Consider the following 19,955-nt stretch of genomic DNA (forward strand, 5'->3'; position numbering starts at 1 on the left):
TGCGAGCCACAGTCCATGCGCGGCACAATGGGGAAGCTAAGCGCTGATTGGAGGGGAAGGAGAGCCTGCACCTGAAGCTGGCAGGGGCCATCTTTGTTTAGGGCAAAGCCATGGTTAATGAATGCGGTAGTGGTGCTTGCCTCATACATTGTTGTCTTGTTTATTTTGCAGTGAGTCTCACTCAGTTTTACTGTAAGTTTTCTTTCAGACGTCAAGGCTTTTTTTTTTTTAAATAGTAACAACCTTAGGCTGCTATTATAATAAGCGCTAGCGCGCGTGCAAGGCAATGATAAATCCCTGTCTCCCTATGACAGTTTATCCAGTGCCGACGCTTGCACGGCAGACAGTGTTGATGCGTCAGCTGTGTGGAAATACAAAGAAATTTGTATTTTCGAGCCATGTGACACTGGGAGCCAATCACAGTGCGGCCTGTCGTTGTGACGTCATGGCCACGCCTCCTATCTGCGCGCGGCACCATTTGGCCTAGAAGCACTAAACGCCTGCGCCACATGAACGCGCAACGCCGTGACCGCGCCCGCACATACTATATTATACAAATGCTGCAGCTCCCGGGCAGAGGGGCGCAGCTCAAGAAGTTTGCACACCCCTGCCCAAATATATGCCACTGAAAGATGAACCCTCCTGGAACAGGATTGTTTATTTCTCTGTATTTTTCCTGATCTCAGGCTGCAGCCCTCCCTAGCTAAAGTTACATGTTTTTCCCTGTTCTGAAGCAGCCAGACCTGTGTATATTGCAACATAGTTGTTACAAGTAATCCCCTTTTACACAGCCTCTAGTCAGTTGCCCTGGCAACCTACCAATACTAACAGTTTGAGATTGTTTTTTTTAGTCCTCTACTCCGGCTTTATATGCATATTGCTATTCCCCTTAGCGTGTTCCTGTCTGACAGGAAAGTGTGCTCCCTCTTTTCCAACAAGCAGCCAAAGTGAGTAGACACATCTTCCACTGCTCCCTCAGAAAAGGAAATCCTTTTTACCTTCCCCTCATTGAAGCACTTCCACATAGCACAACACCTCCGTCTCATAGGTTATTTATCCTGACAAGAGAAATTTGCTAGCACAATCCACATATAAGAACTTTTATATTTCTGTTAATTTCCCTCAATAAAGTTGAAGAAAATAGAATAACTGTGTGCTATGAAAGGGGACGAGTTACGCTACATGGACTTACTCACATGCTACATATGAGCCTGGGTCCAGAATAAACACCTTTCTCAGACAGAGGGTTTCTCAATTTGGAGTTTTTAGTCTTCTCTGGCAGTAAAGAGCTTAAGAAATCTCCCATATTTCTCTGCCATTGTTAACATGTGAACATGTGTAATTGATTGACAAGTTTCAGAAATTTGACACCAACACTTGCAGACAAAGTAAAAGATTACAGTGTCAAAGAGTTCTAGTGGAACTTTCTACAAACTTGACACTTTCTACAATTCAATATGCGGCTTTGTTCTCCAACGCAACCACAACACACATCACTGCGAAATGCTCAAAGAACTAGATTGCTCATCACTTGAGTCTAGGCGCAAAGTTCATCTTTCCTGTCTTGCCTTCAAATACTTTCTGGGCAAGCTACCCAGCTATCTGAACATGCTCCTCACCCCTACCACATGCAGCACTTAGCATCTGAGATCAGACTCCAAAAGACTGTTCATGGTCCCAAGGCTCAACAAAGTATCCGGCCGTTCCTCCTTCTCTTACCGTGTACCCCAAAACTGGAACAACCTGTCACATCCACCACCAGTTTCTAAATAATAAAATAAATAAATAAATAGTGTAAGTTTGGAGTACAAAGCAATTCAATGTCCTGACTAGTGCCCTATCTCTATGACCATGAAGCACAGTCAGATTATAGTCATACTTGGCCCAAGGAAAGGCTAGTTTGATGCCCCCATTATATTTTGTGCTTAGCAAGGGAAAAGAGAGAGGCACACAGAGAAAGACAGACACACAGGGGCACACAGAGATAGTCCCATACAAATAAGTACCGAATGGTACATAGAGAGACTGACAGGCTGACAAGGGGAGCAAAAAGGGCATTCAATATTGCTATCTGACAGAAGACCTATCTTATTACTCCTTAATTGATTATAATAATGGTATTTTATGGCTGCGTTTGCATACAAAAGATAAAATATATAAAGTCTTTGATGATGGACTTTGAAATAGACACATTTTCACATTAAAATGCTTACAGATCAAGACGCAATAGTGGCCCCTGAATCCTCACTGACACTTGTCCACTCTCCCCCACTAAAATTTTGAAATGGTTCCCTTGATCATTGTGTGTATGTAGAATGTATATATGTACGGTCAATACCCATATAAGACTGTACATATTACCATGCTCCTCCCTGTAGAAGTTTGCTGCTGGTAAAAAGATAGGCCTTACATATAGAAAAACAAAAAGAACGATTCCTGCGCTTCTGCCAATTAGGCTAAAATAAAATAGTGATCTCATGAATAAGGGTTATTTAGTTAGACCCTTTGGTCAACGCGATATAAGCCTGCAGCCAACGTCAAGGCATAACCACATTTGCAGGTACCTACACTGAATATGTGTAATTATTGTCCCATGGACTAGTGAAAAATGTGAGAAAGCCCCGAAGGGGTTAAATAAAGCATATGCTTTTGTGAGTAGTGCAATTAAAAGCTGGTTAAAGCCAGTATCATAGTTACCTTACTGTAGAGGCAAACTGTGGGTGCACAAATTCCCTGGTGTGAATATAATAAAACTTACATATATTTATTTCTGCCAGCCTTATACATTCACCTACTCTTGGAGGGTGATGTGCAGACTGACACTGAAGTGTAATATACCTGTACCAATTTGAAAAATAGTAAGGGCTCTGTCTTGAAGGGGGGAGATATACACCTCCAAGGAACTGCTATGTAAAATTTGGTTATGCCTTGATGTTAGCTGCAGGCTTATAATGCTTTGGCAAAGGGGTTTAACTAAATAACCCTTATTCATAAGATCAATACCCATATAAGAAATTATCATTACTAAAATAATAATAATAAAATAAAGACTTGGTCTGAAAATTGCATTTTTGCAATTAAACTGAACATACATCAGATAATGCTAATGTATCTAACATACTTTGTGCTTCTTTTCCCAAATATGTGTGTCAATAGGAGGAGTTACTTTGCAGTCTCAGTGTAATGGAATATATCAAGTTATGCATCTGGAACTGTAATTGTTGTTCCCCTTTCTTTTGGTCAATGCAAATGATCACAGATTTTTTTTAATGACTGCAAATAAAAAAGACTTATGAGCAAAGTCACGTCTCAGACGGATCCACAACCCTGCTTTTTCCCATAATCACTCGGCATGCACTGCTTCCACTGCAGCCAGGGATTCTGGGTAATGACATGCAAATGAGCAATCACAATGTGTCACTTTGCTTCTTATCCATTTTAACATGTACAGTATAAAATGTTCTCTGCCACATCTCATGTTCATTTACTTATTTGAAGACTGGAATGAAAAATGATGTGGATAACGAACTTGTGCCTGCTGGTTTTTTTAGTTTTTTTTAGTTTTTTTAATGATTTATGATTTTTACATTCTAGTCTTCAACTAAGCAAGTGAACATGAAAAGTGTCAGAGAACATTTTGAGGTATACAGTACTATGCAAATTCCAGTAGAGGGCAGTGGACAAGACAGCTGTACCAGCAGAAAGGGTTTCTCTTGAAAGATTGCAGCCTCTTTGTCACTACAAGGTTCGAAAGGGATTGAATTGACAGAGTGCAGTGTGTCGAAGAGACATCTATTCCCTGCAACAAACACCAACAGGTAAGAAACTTTGCTTATATGTGTATCTTTATTTATATAGCGCCCACAGCACTTTACAAAAGAGACAATACAGTACAGGGTTGGTGGTTCTGTTTACTGTGGGGGGAGAAAGTAATGTCAGACCAGATTCAGGAGGAAATATGAGCAGCTCAGGTTTAGACACAAACCACGAGGATGCAGCCAGGAGGCAATCAGAGATTTGGGACTGAATTGTAGGTGTGAGGTTAGGGGTGATCTATATATCTGCGTAGAGGTGATACTTAAACCAAAGGATTTGATGAGGTCACCAAGCAATAGAGTTGACAGAGAGGAAAAACCAGTTCAAGCACCAAAAAGGGCTATTCTCTTTTAAACCAGTGAACATTTGGACTGCTTGAGTTAATGAATTATATTGGCTCCCCACACTCCCGGCTCCGCACATGGAATTAAAAAAATCTAACTTTACGTAATTTTGTTCAATGTTTTCTTTGTGCCATAAAGATGTTGGAATGACATTTTGTATCATTGTTTTAATATTTAACTTTTACACTCCTATTCTACAACGGTGTCCAATGAAGGAAATGCCAGATATTTTATTCTATCCCCCAAAACTAGGAGAAGATATTTTTGAAAGGCTACATGTGAATAAAGCAAGCTAAGGATCCTTCTGAAGAGCGTAAACATCTTTTTTTGAAGGTGACATTAACACCATTTTGTTTTGGCATCAAGCCTGTTAGGGATTGCACTTTAAAGGTTCACTTCTTGAAAGAGTTTTATTGTTTGCATTGCTTGTTATGTTATAACCCAGTGGTTCCCAAACCTTTTCGGTTCAAGGCTCCCCAAGGCGATCAGGATTTTTCCGCGGCGCCAAAAGTAAAAAAGTTGTATATACATACCTAACAGTTGCAGTGCGCAGTTGGTATCTCTCTCAGACACCTTCTCTCTCAGACACACACTCTCTCTCAGACACACCCTCTCTCTCAGACACACTCTCTCTCTCTCAGACACACTCTTTCTCTCTCAGACACACTCTCTCTCTCTCAGACACACCCTCTCTCTCTCAGACACACCCTCTCTCTCAGACACACCCTCTCTCTCAGACACACCCTCTCTCTCAGATACACCCTCTCTCTGATACACCCTCTCTCTGATACACTCTCTCTCTCTCAGACACCCACTCTCTCTCAGACACCCACTCTCTCTCAGACACCCACTCTCTCTCAGACATCCACTCTCTCTCAGACACCCACTCTCTCTCAGACACCCACTCTCTCTCAGACACCCACTCTCTCTCAGACACCCACTCTCTCTCAGACACCCACTCTCTCTCAGACACCCACTCTCTCTCAGACACCCACTCTCTCTCAGACACCCACTCTCTCTCAGACACCCACTCTCTCTCTGACACCCACTCTCCTTCTCTCTGACACCCACTCTCCTTCTCTCTGACACCCACTCTCCTTCTCTCTGACACCCACTCTTTCTCAGACACACATTGAAAGCATTACTTTTTTACTTTGGTAGGAATCACTTCACTCAACCTAGTGATTTGGACAGCACTGGTTTAGCACTCTCCGAAACACAGACAAATACGAGCTCGGGAAGAGAGGAGTCAGACAACAGGTCTGCTTCCACACTTCAAAGTTTATTCAGTTGTGCCCAGACTTTATACAGATGTAACGGATTTTCTGGCCTAGCCTGACCCACCCAATCTCACATTGGCCCCTGTGGTCTAACCAGTCCCCATTACAGTGTAGTGTCTGGTGGTGCACCTGTTGGCAACAGGACTCCTGAGTCTCCCGCATGATGTTGTGTGGGGATTGCCAACCCAGACAGGCAGCTGAGGTAGTGTGCATGAGTCCTACCTATATCCAGTGCAGCGCCTCCACCTCATCAGGATCCCAGCGTCCGCTTGTGGATGGTCCTGGTGAGGAACTCCTCTGTGGTGCACTCCTCTGTGTAATCACTCCACACTTACACACGAGGGTATGAGTTAACAAGATCATCTTTATTGACTTGCGGCGGGCCATCTGCCCCTCACAGCGGTTGTACTCAGCCGCTCATGTTCACCGCACTTCCCTTTGAAAGGTGTCCTTTCCAATTTGGTGGATTCCCTATCTCCCCATAGGGAGATATTCCCTGTGCCAGGTCCCTGGTCACAGTCTCATGAGCTGTCTCCTCCCAAGTCTGTACTCAGACTTGCTCCTTGTTTCATCATCTACTACCAGCTCAGCAACAACCTTTGACATAACCACACTTTTGAGCAGTGCTGTGCCTTATGTATCCTCTGGGGGCTGGCACAACTCTGACATCACTAATCATGGATTCAGAGCATGTGACCACTCCCTTCCATACATAGGGCACCTCACCAGGGTGTGAGGGCAAACCTCCATAATTACTGCTGGCATGCCCATAACTTACCAGGCCTTACTGTCAGCAGGAGAGATGACTGTAGCCATTTTACAGCATGGTTATATTCTCCCCCTGGTGAATCCCACCGTTCCCGGCTGGGACCTAAATTTTAAGTACCTTTCTTCAGGAAGCACTGTAAAATGAATGACATACATAATTAGTCACAACATTACAGTACATATCTTCATCATAACATAATAACAGATACATCCTAACGTAGATGTATAACAACCAGGATTACTCCCTGATGGAGTATCCATTAGTGGTACTACCATACCCTCTTAAGGTGGCCTGCGCACAGCATGGTCCACTGGGTTTAGAGCAGAAATGCTATAACCTTCTGGGTGACATACTGGACACCCACAATCAGCCCATAACTCTGGTCTGCTAGTGGACTGAGAGGATCATGCCCATACACTTCCTTAAGGCATTTCCTGGAGATGTAATCTATCCTTTCTTGATTACACCACTTCTCGTCTAACACTTCAGGATTACAATCCTCTAGAGCAGCGGTGCGCAAACTGTGGGGCGCGACCCCCAGGGGGGGCGCAACACTGCCGTCGGGGGGCGCGGGGTTTACAGAGGCCCCGCGCGCTTCCCGAAGGCACTTAAATTAAGTGCCGGGGGAGCTGCAGGGCCTCTGTAAACCTAACTTACCGTGGCTCCGGCGGCTTCCTCCCTGCGGCGCCATGGCAACGCGGCGTCAAAATGACGCTGCGAGGTCATGTGACGTCACGTTGCTATGGCAACGTGACGTCATTACGCCGGAGCGCGGGTAAGTTGGGGTTGGGGGGGGGGCGCGGGAGCGAGGGGACAGCCGTCAGGGGGGCGCAGGGAAAAAAGTTTGCGCCCCCCTGCTCTAGAGAGCTATCAGTATCCCAATCTTCTATGGAACTATCAGAATCCCAATTTTCTTCCCCTGATCCTTCCTCCTCATCAGTACTATATCCCCTATCCTCATCAGTGGAACCCATCTCAAACTCAATTTCTCCCTCCCTTGGATGGTGGAAATAAAGTAACAGCTTTTGGCGATCCCTGGCAATTCTTGCCGACACTGGAGGTACATAGGGTGTTCCCCGGGCAATAGGCACAACACGAGCAACTTTACCCAAATCCCCAGACATCCCACTGGTATGAGTGTGCATACCATAACGATTGACTTCCCCGTTAGCCACAGGCTTGATTACAGTAGGAATCACCCCAGGAGACTTCACATAGGTTAACACTTCCCTCCCCGATCTCTCCTCGGAAGTAAAGCAATTACCCCAGTCCAGGTTCTCCCCAGTCCGTTCATCAGCGCTGCCCTGTGACTCCCCAGGCCACCCTTGGCTCGATCGGGACCCCGAGGGAGACGTGACAGGGGCAGGGGCTTTAACTATGGCCGGGGGTTGGGCATAGGGAAATACTGCCGGCATATGCGGGGCTACGACCCGCAACTGTGCACGGTACCATCGGACTGGCCTTCCGGTTCACTCGTGTCCTTGTTCCATCCGGTTCCGCTGTGCCCACCGGAAATGATGTACTGGATCTCGCGGGATTCGCCGCCGCCATCTTGCGTTGGGCTCCCAACCGGAACCTCTTCCTCCAGAACGACATCCGCCGCCGGAAGTGATGGTTCTGCTCTCCGCTCTGCTCGGGCCTGGGCTAGGCCTTCCTCCGCCGTTGCCACCACCGGCGCCTGTGGAGGGTAAGGATGTGTCTCACCGCTCCGTCGGCTCGGGGTGGTTCTTCCTCCGCCATCGACTCCGTCAGTCACCACGGCCATGGAACTCCGCCTCTCAGGTTGTTTCTGCACTGGCGACACGAGACTCCGCTCCGCCACGACACAGGTAAGTGCCGGTTCTTTTCCAGCACCGCTGTAGTGGTCCGCCGGGAGGCGCATCACCACCGTCGTTAGGGTCGCTTGTTCCTCTTTCGAGGAGTCGAACTCCGACTCGGGGAGTGGCACTCCCGCAGGGGACCGACGGTGAGGTTCCCGGCCCCCACCTCGCTGGTAGGTCTTTTTCTCTTCCGGCTCCGTCTTAATCATCAGGAGCGATCCCCCGGTACCGGGATCAACTGGTTCTTTGCAGGCCACACGCGGTGCTTCAGCCGTCAGCATGGCTGTGTCCGCTCCCGCCTCCTCGGTCTGCCCTGGTACGAAGGGCTGCATGGCCCCTAGGTAGTGGATGCCACATTGGGGACACCTTGCTGTTGTGCTAGCTTCTCCGCCGGGTAACCTGCACTGCATGCACAGGCACCGCAATGCCTCTTTGTCCCCAGCCTTGACTACCAGGAAGCCTCCTGGCAATGAATAGGGATATACCCTAATGTCCATCTCGCTCTTTGTTGTGCTGGTTACGGGAGACACTTTGCACAGTGGTCTCTCCTGTTCACCAGCTCCTCGCAACTGTGGAACAGGAAGCTCACATCCAGCTCCTCCCTCAGACAACTCGGGTCTTGCCTGGCAGAGATAGAGACCCCTCCCCCTGGTGAATATTTGGGGAGGGTCCCACAGATTCACGTTATGGCCCATAATTAGCTCTGAGCCTGTCACAGTTCTGGAGGGCGCGGCCACAGCTTTCGTGCCACTACCCCCAACAGGGCGGGGATCTTTCTTTGGCGCCAATCCCGGCCAACTGTCTGCAACTTTTGCAACTGCCAAATTCTCTGCAACGAGCCCACGCGGTCTCCCAGGGAAGCGGGAGCCGCCATCTTGGTTTGCCTTTCCAATTACTTTAGCTACTGAGGTAGCTTTTTGCATAGTGCTCACCGGCTGGCAAGCAGATCCTTCTTTTCCATCACACATTACGACAATGTCCTCAACACTGTCCTCCAGGGTAGTACCCTGCGGTCCTAGGCAGTACCAAAACGGTGCGGCCACAGCCTTAGCACCACTCCACAGCAGGCTCGTGAAAGTCATTTCCTTAGCTTGCCCTTCACCCGCACACACGCCATGTGCGCTCTCTCCATTAGCCTCCGTCCGCCATCTTGGACCTTCCGCACCGCACGGATCCTCCATTCTAGCGGTCGCCATTCTTTCACTGTACTTAGAATTATTGTACATGGAGCTCCTCACAACTGTGGGGCAGCTACCACACCGGTACAATAAAGATTACCTTGATGCACCACCTTGTGTACCTAATGTAGGCTGGACTCATGTTTGCACTACCTCAGACTAGGCTCACTCTCTCTGTGTCTGCTTCCTCCCAGTCTGTGCTCCCTTCGGTAAGTGGTCTGGAATGGGCTAGAGTACTCTGGCTCTACCATGCAGTACTGGGGCGTCTACCTACTGTTGGCTAGCCTAGCACAGACCCTCTCCAGGATTCCTGACCACGTTAACAGGCTATCCCTTTAGGCATCCTACCAACTAGCACTGCCTCAAGGTGACTAGGACAGCTATAGCCCGGCTCCAAACCCCCAACTCCTTTCAGGCCCCTAGGTTGTCCCTGCGAACTGACAAACTCCATCAGCCCCTTGACTACCCCTAGGTCCGTCCCAACGCAGCACAAAGTGGCAGCAGACACTCTCCCTGTTTCCAAGTGACCTAACAAAAGCCTGTCCTGTTGACAGGTCTATCTCAGCAGCGCCTCCAATTGTAACAGATTTTCTGGCCTAGCCTGACCCACCCAATCTCACATTGGCCCCTGTGGTCTAACCAGTCCCCATTACAGTGTAGTGTCTGGTGGTGCACCTGTTGGCAACAGGACTCCTGAGTCTCCCGCATGATGTTGTGTGGGGATTGCCAACCCAGACAGGCAGCTGAGGTAGTGTGCATGAGTCCTACCTATATCCAGTGCAGCGCCTCCACCTCATCAGGATCCCAGTGTCCGCTTGTGGATGGTCCTGGTGAGGAACTCCTCTGTGGTGCACTCCTCTGTGTAATCACTCCACACTTACACACGAGGGTATGAGTTAACAAGATCATCTTTATTGACTTGCGGCGGGCCATCTGCCCCTCACAGCGGTTGTACTCAGCCGCTCATGTTCACCACACTTCCCTTTGAAAGGTGTCCTTTCCCAATTTGGTGGATTCCCTATCTCCCCTTAGGGAGATATTCCCTGTGCCAGGTCCCTGGTCACAGTCTCATGAGCTGTCTCCTCCAAGTCTGTACTCAGACTTGCTCCTTGTTTCATCATCTACTACCAGCTCAGCAACAACCTTTGACATAACCACACTTTTGAGCAGTGCTGTGCTTATGTATCCTCTGGGGGCTGGCACAACTCTGACATCACTAATCATGGATTCAGAGCATGTGACCACTCCCTTCCATAAATAGGGCACCTCACCAGGGTGTGAGGGAAAACCTCCATAATTACTGCTGGCATGCCCATAACTTACCAGGCCTTACTGTCAGCAGGAGAGATGACTGTAGCCATTTTACAGCATGGTTACACAGAAAACCAAGGGCATGTTAATACATAACATATCATGTTTAACAATGAGAAATAACAAGTTTCTGTAGAGGTTATGTATCTGTGTCTTTGGACAAAGCATTAGTAAATCATTACATCTTGCTTGTGTTTGGCCGGCAGTTTCTACTTCTACATTACAAAGAGAAATACAGGGAATGTTTATCAAGAGCATGCAGCTGTATTGTTTGGGACATGTTACTGCTCTTGTGCTATTGTATAAAAGACAAACTGAAAACAACAGAAGTAAATAAAGATTACAACTAGCATAGTGAGTTAATTCTCTCAGTACTGGAACAGCTCATATAAGAAAGATTAAAGCTAGCCGATTATATTCACCCTTTCAATCCCTGAGACTTGTTGAGCTGACATATAATTTTAACCCCTTCAATTCCCTCCTTTTTGTTCTAAAAGAACAACCATTTGACCAAACCCATTTATTCTTCTGCTCACCACTCAGGAGAGGAAAAACTCCCGGGGGAAGAAACCTCCAAAAGACCATGGGCTTGCAGAAACCTATCTCTTACTAGGTATCTCATGTGACGATTAGAGATGAATATATGGGTGGTCTGAGAGAACCGCAAAGGTTGGCATCTCTCCCTTTTGTGTCGCCCAGAATATTCTGTACAATTGAACATACAACTGGTGGGTGTAACATTTATATATGTGTATATCTCCGTGTGTTGCATATAACAGGCAGTTAGTCCCGCAATTAGTCCCCAGATTATAGCTATTATAATAGATAACCACATGGCAAGTATTAAGAGCTTGATGACTGGTCCAGGATGGGTGGACCATGGAAACTAATTGGTGCGGTCTTCACACGGCTTGCGTGTATCCATGTTGGGCTGTCTTCTGTCAAGATTGCAGTACAGGTGACAACGATGATGGTGGTTGGTTTGCCGAAGGGAGGATCCAGCGTCTTGTTTTTGAACAGTGGTTGACCAGGACCGTGTCACCTGGTTTGAAAGGGTGTTGGCGTACCTGTGGGACAAGGAAGAGACATAGATACATCACCATAGATGCCATTCAACTTGTCAACAAGGTGTATTACATATTCCTGTATTATACAATTCAGGTCGCCCTTTGTTTTTGGTACACCATGAGTCTTTGTCCATGCATTAAGAGTCATAATATCAGGGGGTTTAGTAATCAACTGGTCGCCCACAGTCATAAATGGCATTGTAACAACAGTGTCAACCTGGGCTGAAGGTGCCACATAATCGGCTATGGTTTTTAAGAGACCTCTAGGACTACTCATGGTCCACGACTTATCACTGCTCTTTTGAGGGCTGACTAACTCAGTGAGACCAGTTTTAGAAGCAGCCAGTTGCTGAGCAGCTTGTATTTTAGCTCGGGTACCCTCACTAACAGAAGTGGAGAATATTTGTTGCGTACCCGAACCCGAAGGGGGTGGAGGGGTCTCACTGTGACTCATAGTCGGACTGGGGTCAACACGGGGTGTTATTGCTAATAAAACATCCTCATCCGAAAAGGGTTCCTGAGATAAACTAGTGTACAGGGAAGCTATATAAGGCGGTGGAGGTGCGGAGGACACAATTTTATCAGGTGACATTTCACACCCGTAGGGGGCAATTTTAACCCATGCATTGGCAGATTCCCGCATATATTTCATATTCCACTTTGGGTTGGGACCAAACCACAACCAGTCAGGATCCCCTAGACAAGTGCCTCTGAGCATCAACATATGAAAATCATCAAAGGCACCGTCTCTTGGAAACGGACTAGTGGAACCCATTGCTTCAGTCCACCCAGACAAATTGTCCACAAACGGATCAACATAATAATCTCAGACAATCTGTACAACAAATTCTTTGGGGCTTTGACCTGGTTTCCGTCTACAAACGGTGACCTATCCTTCATTTTTATTTTTCTTAGTCTTTTTGTTAGTTTTATACTTAATAAACTCTGGTTTACCTCCCAGATTTTTACTAGTGTTAGTACCCATAATTAGTTTATATTTAAAAATGAAATGATTGCAATACAAAGGAAACTTATACAGAAGATCTAAAAGAGAAAAAACTTATCACTGTAATCTTAACACTTGTGCTCTACAATACAATACTTATACTCTATAATACAACACTTATACTCTATAATACAACACTTATACTCTATAATAAACACTTATACTCTATAATACAACACTTATACTCTATAATACAACACTTTACACTTATACTCTATAATAAGTCTGCTGTGTCCAGGAGAGCGTAAACCAGTCTGATGAACAACAACAATTAGGGACTTTATACCCATAATTGGTATCAGGGACTTTATACCCCAATAATATCAGGGACTTTATACCCTGATATCCTACCAATAGGGATCCCCAGAGGGAAGGCAAGAAAGAATAAATTAGAGTATACTCACCGACCCAGTGGAGATCCCACCGCTGCCACCATCTGAAAGCGTTACTTTTTTACTTTGGTAGGAATCACTTCACTCAACCTAGTGATTTGGACAGCACTGGTTTAGCACTCTCCGAAACACAGACAAATACGAGCTCGGGAAGAGAGGAGTCAGACAACAGGTCTGCTTCCACACTTCAAAGTTTATTCAGTTGTGCCCAGACTTTATACAGAAAACCAAGGGCATGTTAATACATAACATATCATGTTTAACAATGAGAAATAACAAGTTTCTGTAGAGGTTATGTATCTGTGTCTTTGGACAAAGCATTAGTAAATCATTACATCTTGCTTGTGTTTGCCGGCAGTTTCTACTTCTACATTACAAAGAGAAATACAGGGAATGTTTATCAAGAGCATGCAGCTGTATTGTTTGGGACATGTTACTGCTCTTGTGCTATTGTATAAAAGATAAACTGAAAACAACAGAATTTATTTATTTATTTATAAAATATTTTACCAGGAAGCAATACATTGAGAGTTACCTCTCATTTTCAAGTATGTCCTGGGCACAGAGTAAAACAAATAATACATGGTTACAAATACAGTTACATAAATGAACAGGGTATACATTATATACAAGACATTGCGTGCACAGTTAAAGAAAATATATATTATGGGCGTATGAAACAGTTACAGACCAGAAGTAAATAAAGATTACAACTAGCATAGTGAGTTAATTCTCTCAGTACTGGAACAGCTCGTATAAGAAAGATAAAGCTAGCAGATTATATTCACCCTTTTAATCCCTGAGACTTGTAGAGCTGACATATAATTTTAACCCCTTCACACACTCTCTCTCAGACACACACTCTCTCAGACACACACTCTCTCTCAGACATACACTCTCTCTCAGTCACACACTCTCTCTCAGACACACTCTCTCCCAGACACACACACACACTCTCTCTCAGACACACACACTCTCTCTCTCAGACACACACTCTCTCTCTCAGACACACACACTCTCTCTCTCAGACACACACACTCTCTCTCTCAGACACACACACTCTCTCTCTCAGACACACACACTCTCTCTCAGACACACACACTCTCTCAGACACACACACTCTCTCTCTCAGACACACACACTCTCTCTGACACACACACACTCTCTCTCTCAGACACACACACTCTCTCTCTCAGACACACACACACTCTCTCTCTCAGACACACACACACTCTCTTTCTCAGACACACACACACACTCTCTCTCTCAGACACACACACTCTCTCTCAGACACACACACACACTCTCTCTCAGACACACACACTCTCTCTCTCTCAGACACACACACTCTCTCTCTCAGACACACACACACTCTCTCTCTCAGACACACACACACTCTCTCTCAGATACACACACTCTCTCTCAGACACACACACTCTCTCTCAGACACACACACACTCTCTCTCAGACACACACACTCTCTCTCTCAGACACACACACTCTCTCTCTCAGACACACACACTCTCTCTCTCAGACACACACACTCTCTCTCTCAGACACACACACTCTCTCTCTCAGACACACACTCTCTCTCTCTCAGACACACACACACTCTCTCTCTGACACCACACACACTCTCTCTCTCAGACACACACTCTCTCTCTCAGACACACACACTCTCTCTCAGACACACACACTCTCTCTCTCAGACACACACACTCTCTCTCTCAGACACACACACTCTCTCTCTCAGACACACACACTCTCTCTCTCAGACACACACACTCTCTCTCTCAGACACACACACACTCTCTCTCTCAGACACACACACTCTCTCTCTCAGACACACACACTCTCTCTCAGACACACACACTCTCTCTCAGACACACACACTCTCTCTCTCAGACACACACACTCTCTCTCTCAGACACACACACTCTCTCTCTCAGACACACACACTCTCTCTCTCAGACATACACACTCTCTCTCAGACATACACACTCTCTCTCAGACACACTCTCTCTCAGACACACTCTCTCTCAGACACACTCTCTCTCAGACACTCTCTCTCTCAGACACTCTCTCTCTCAGACACTCTCTCTCTCAGACACTCTCTCTCTCAGACACTCTCTCTCTCAGACACTCTCTCTCTCTCTCTCAGACACTCTCTCTCTCTCAGACACTCTCTCTCTCAGACACTCTCTCTCTCAGACACTCTCTCTCTCAGACACTCTCTCTCTCAGACACTCTCTCTCTCAGACACTCTCTCTCTCAGACACTCTCTCTCTCTCAGACACTCTCTCTCTCTCAGACACTCTCTCTCTCTCAGACACACTCTCTCTCAGACACTCTCTCTCTCAGACACTCTCTCTCTCAGACACACTCTCTCTCAGACACACTCTCTCTCAGACACTCTGACACACACTCTCCCAGACTCTCACTGACACACACACACACTGATACACACACACACTGATACACACACACACTGATACACAGTGTTCGACAAATCACCCAAAAATCTACTCGCCCAACCAAAAAATCTACTCGCCACCTAGTCCCGCCCCCAACTCCGCCCCTAGTCCCGCCCCCAACTCCGCCCCTAGTCCCGCCCCCAACCCGCTTTAAAATAAAATATATAAATAAAATACATTTAATAAATTCCTAGTCAGAACAACATTCATTTTTGACATAAATGTATTTATTGTATTACATTATACTACAATTAGACGTGTGTGTGTGTGTGTGTCAATGTCGGATCTATAAATAAAAGCCAGATGTGAATAACTAGTTTCCTGAACCCCTTAACCAGTGTCTGGACGTCGGCGCTTCACAGAGAGAGACAGACAGACAGACAGACACACACACACACACACAGAGAGCGGCACACACACACACACACACAGAGAGAAAGAGAGACACACAGAGAAAGAGAGAGAAAGAGAGACACACAGAGAAAGAGAGACACACAGAGAAAGAGAGAGAAAGAGAGACACACAGAGAGAGAGAGAATGAGAGACACACACACTGAGAGAATGGGAGACAAAGAGAGAGTGCGACAGAGAGAGCGAAGAAGAGAGTGCGACAGAGAGGGAGAGGGAGACATAGGAGGGAGAGAGAGAGGGAGAGGGTGACAGAGAGAGGGAGAGGGTGACAGGGAGAGGGTGACAGAGAGAGGGAGAGGGTGACAGAGAGAGGGAGAGGGTGACAGAGAGAGGGAGAGGGTGACAGAGAGAGGGAGAGGGTGACAGAGAGAGGGAGAGGGCGACAGAGAGGGAGAGGGCGACACAGGGAGAGGGTGACACAGGGAGACGGAGAGGGTGGGTCACACAGGGAGAGGGTGACACGGAGAGGGAGGGTGACAGGGAGCGGGACAGGGTGACACAGGGAGAGGGTAACACAGGGAGAGGGTAACACAGGGAGAGGGTAACACAGGGAGAGGGTGACACAGGGAGAGGGTGACACAGGGAGAGGGTGACACAGGGAGAGGGTGACACAGGGAGAGGGTGACACAGGGAGAGGGTGACACAGGGAGAGGGTGACACAGGGAGAGGGTGACACAGGGAGAGGGTGACACAGGGAGAGGGTGACACAGGGAGAGGGTGACACAGGGAGAGGGTGACACAGGGAGAGGGTGACACAGGGAGAGGGTGACACAGGGAGAGGGTGACACAGGGAGAGGGTGACACAGGGAGAGGGTGACACAGGGAGAGGGTGACACAGGGAGCGGGTGAGAGGGAGAGGGTGACACGGTTAGAGGGAGAGGGTGACACGGTTAGAGGGAGAGGGTGACACGGTTAGAGGGAGAGGGTGACACGGTTAGAGGGAGAGGGTGACACATGGAGAGGGAGAGGGTGACACATGGAGAGGGAGAGGGTGACACAAGGAGAGGGAGAGGGTGACACAAGGAGAGGGAGAGGGTGACACAGGGAGAGGGAGGGTGACACAGGGAGAGGGAGGGTGACACAGGGAGAGGGAGGGTGACACAGGGAGAGGGAGGGTGACACAGGGAGAGGGAGGGTGACACAGGGAGAGGGAGGGTGACACAGGGAGAGAGAGAGGGAGAGGGTGACAGAGAGAGGGAGAGGGTGACAGGGAGAGGGTGACAGAGAGAGGGAGAGGGTGACAGAGAGAGGGAGAGGGTGACAGAGAGAGGGAGAGGGTGACCGAGAGAGGGAGAGGGTGACAGAGAGAGGGAGAGGGTGACAGAGAGAGGGAGAGGGTGACAGAGAGAGGGAGAGGGCGACAGAGAGAGGGAGAGGGCGACACAGGGAGAGGGTGACACAGGGAGACGGAGAGGGTGGGTCACACAGGGAGAGGGTGACACGGAGAGGGAGGGTGACAGGGAGCGGGACAGGGTGACACAGGGAGAGGGTGACACAGGGAGAGGGTGACACAGGGAGAGGGTGACACAGGGAGAGGGTGACACAGGGAGAGGGTGACACAGGGAGAGGGTGACACAGGGAGAGGGTGACACAGGGAGAGGGTGACACAGGGAGAGGGTGACACAGGGAGAGGGTGACACAGGGAGAGGGTGACACAGGGAGAGGGTGACACAGGGAGAGGGTGACACAGGGAGAGGGTGACACAGGGAGCGGGTGAGAGGGAGAGGGTGACACGGTTAGAGGGAGAGGGTGACACATGGAGAGGGAGAGGGTGACACAAGGAGAGGGAGAGGGTGACACAAGGAGAGGGAGAGGGTGACACAGGGAGAGGGAGGGTGACACAGGGAGAGGGAGGGTGACACAGGGAGAGGGAGGGTGACACAGGGAGAGGGAGGGTGACACAGGGAGAGGGAGGGTGACACAGGGAGGGGGTGGGTGACACAGGGAGAGGGAGGGTGACACAGGGAGGGGGGGAGGGTGACACAGGGAGGGGGGGAGGGTGACACAGGGAGATGGGGAGGGTGACACAGGGAGAGAGGGAGGGTGACACAGGGAGAGGGAGGGTGACACAGGGAGAGGGAGGGTGACACAGGGAGAGGGAGGGTGACACAGGGAGAGAGGGTGACACAGGGAGAGAGAGGGTGACACAGGGAGAGAGAGGGTGACAGAGAGAGGGAGAGGGTGACAGAGAGAGGGAGAGGGTGACAGAGAGAGGGAGAGGGTGACAGAGAGAGGGAGAGGGTGACAGAGAGGGAGAGGGTGACAGAGAGGGAGAGGGTGACACAGGGAGAGGGCGACACAAGGAGAGGGCGACATAGGGAAAGGGTGACACAGGGAGAGGGAGAGGATGGGTGAAACAGGGAGAGGGTGGGTGACACAGGGAGAGGGTGGGTGACACAGGGAGAGGGTGGGTGACACAGGGAGAGGGTGGGTGACACAGGGAGAGGGAGGGTGACACAGGGAGAGGGAGAGGGTAGGTGAAACAGGGAGAGGGTGGGTGACACAGGGAGAGGGAGGGTGACACAGGGAGAGGGAGGGTGACACAGGGAGAGGGTGACACAGGGAGAGGGTGACACAGGGAGAGGGTGACACAGGGAGAGGGTGACACAGGGAGAGGGTGACACAGGGAGAGGGTGACACAGGGAGAGGGTGACACAGGGAGAGGGTGACACAGGGAGAGGGAGAGGGTGACACAGGGAGAGGGAGGGTGACACAGGGAGAGGGAGGGTGACACAGGGAGAGGGAGGGTGACACAGGGAGAGGGAGGGTGACACAGGGAGAGGGTGACAGAGAGGGAGAGGGTGACAGAGAGGGAGAGGGTGACAGAAAGAGGGAGAGGGTGACAGAGAGAGGGAGAGGGCGACACAGGGAGAGGGCGACACAGGGAGAGGGTGACACAGGGAGACGGAGAGGGTGGGTCACACAGGGAGAGGGTGACACGGAGAGGGTGGGTGACAGGGAGTGGGACAGGGTGACACAGGGAGAGGGAGAGGGTGACACAGGGAGAGGGTGAGAGGGTGACACAGGGAGAGGGAGAGGGTGACACAGGGAGAGGGAGAGGGTGACACAGGGAGAGGGTGAGAGGGAGAGGGTGACACAGGGAGAGGGTGACACAGGGAGAGGGAGAGGGTGACACAGGGAGAGGGAGGGTGACACAGGGAGAGGGAGAGGGTGACACAGGGAGAGGGAGAGGGTGACACAGGGAGAGGGAGAGGGTGACACAGGGAGAGGGTGACACAGGGAGAGGGTGACACAGGGAGAGGGTGACACAGGGAGAGGGTGACACAGGGAGAGGGTGACACAGGGAGAGGGAGAGGGTGGGTGAAACAGGGAGAGGGTGGGTGAAACGGAGAGGGTGGGTGAAACAGGGAGAGGGTGGGTGACACAGGGAGAGGGTGGGTGACATAGGGAGAGGGTGGGTGACACAGGGAGAGGGTGGGTGACACAGGGAGAGGGTGGGTGACACAGGGAGAGGGTGGGTGACACAGGGAGAGGGAGGGTGACACAGGGAGAGGGAGGGTGACACAGGGAGAGGGAGGGTGACACAGGGAGAGGGAGGGTGACACAGGGAGAGGGAGGGTGACACAGGGAGAGGGAGGGTGACACAGGGAGAGGGAGGGTGACACAGGGAGAGGGAGGGTGACACAGGGAGAGGGAGGGTGACACAGGGAGAGGGAGGGTGACACAGGGAGAGGGTGACACTGGGAGAGGGAGAGGGTGACACTGGGAGAGGGAGAGGGTGACACTGGGAGAGGGAGAGGGTGACACTGGGAGAGGGAGAGGGTGACACTGGGAGAGGGAGAGGGTGACACTGGGAGAGGGAGAGGGTGACACTGGGAGAGGGTGACACTGGGAGAGGGTGACACTGGGAGAGGGAGACACTGGGAGAGGGTGACACTGGGAGAGGGTGACACTGGGAGAGGGTGACACTGGGAGAGGGTGACACTGGGAGAGGGTGACACTGGGAGAGGGTGACACTGGGAGAGGGTGACACTGGGAGAGGGTGACACTGGGAGAGGGTGACACTGGGAAAGGGTGACACTGGGAAAGGGTGACACAGGGAGAGGGTGACACAGGGAGAGGGTGA

At 49.5% G+C, this 19,955-nt stretch overlaps 1 protein-coding gene across 3 annotated transcripts in view; it reads left to right on the forward strand.

The window, feature by feature from the left end:
* Positions 1–3,686: 3,686 nt before the first annotated feature.
* TPMT (thiopurine S-methyltransferase) overlaps positions 3,687–19,955 on the forward strand; it is a 49,491-nt gene continuing 33,222 nt past the window's right edge. Inside the window, exons 1-2 of one of the 3 annotated variants that reach the window (XM_075585622.1) lie at positions 3,698–3,818; positions 4,376–4,493. The gene's annotated coding sequence lies outside the window, so the exon portion shown is untranslated. Of the gene's footprint in view, positions 3,819–4,375; positions 4,494–19,955 lie in introns of all 3 variants that reach the window. The other 2 variants (XM_075585621.1, XM_075585619.1) reach the window with 2 other exon arrangements.

The sequence above is a fragment of the Ascaphus truei genome, chromosome 2 (genome assembly GCF_040206685.1).
Source record: "Ascaphus truei isolate aAscTru1 chromosome 2, aAscTru1.hap1, whole genome shotgun sequence".
In the NCBI taxonomy this organism is placed as follows: domain Eukaryota; kingdom Metazoa; phylum Chordata; class Amphibia; order Anura; family Ascaphidae; genus Ascaphus; species Ascaphus truei.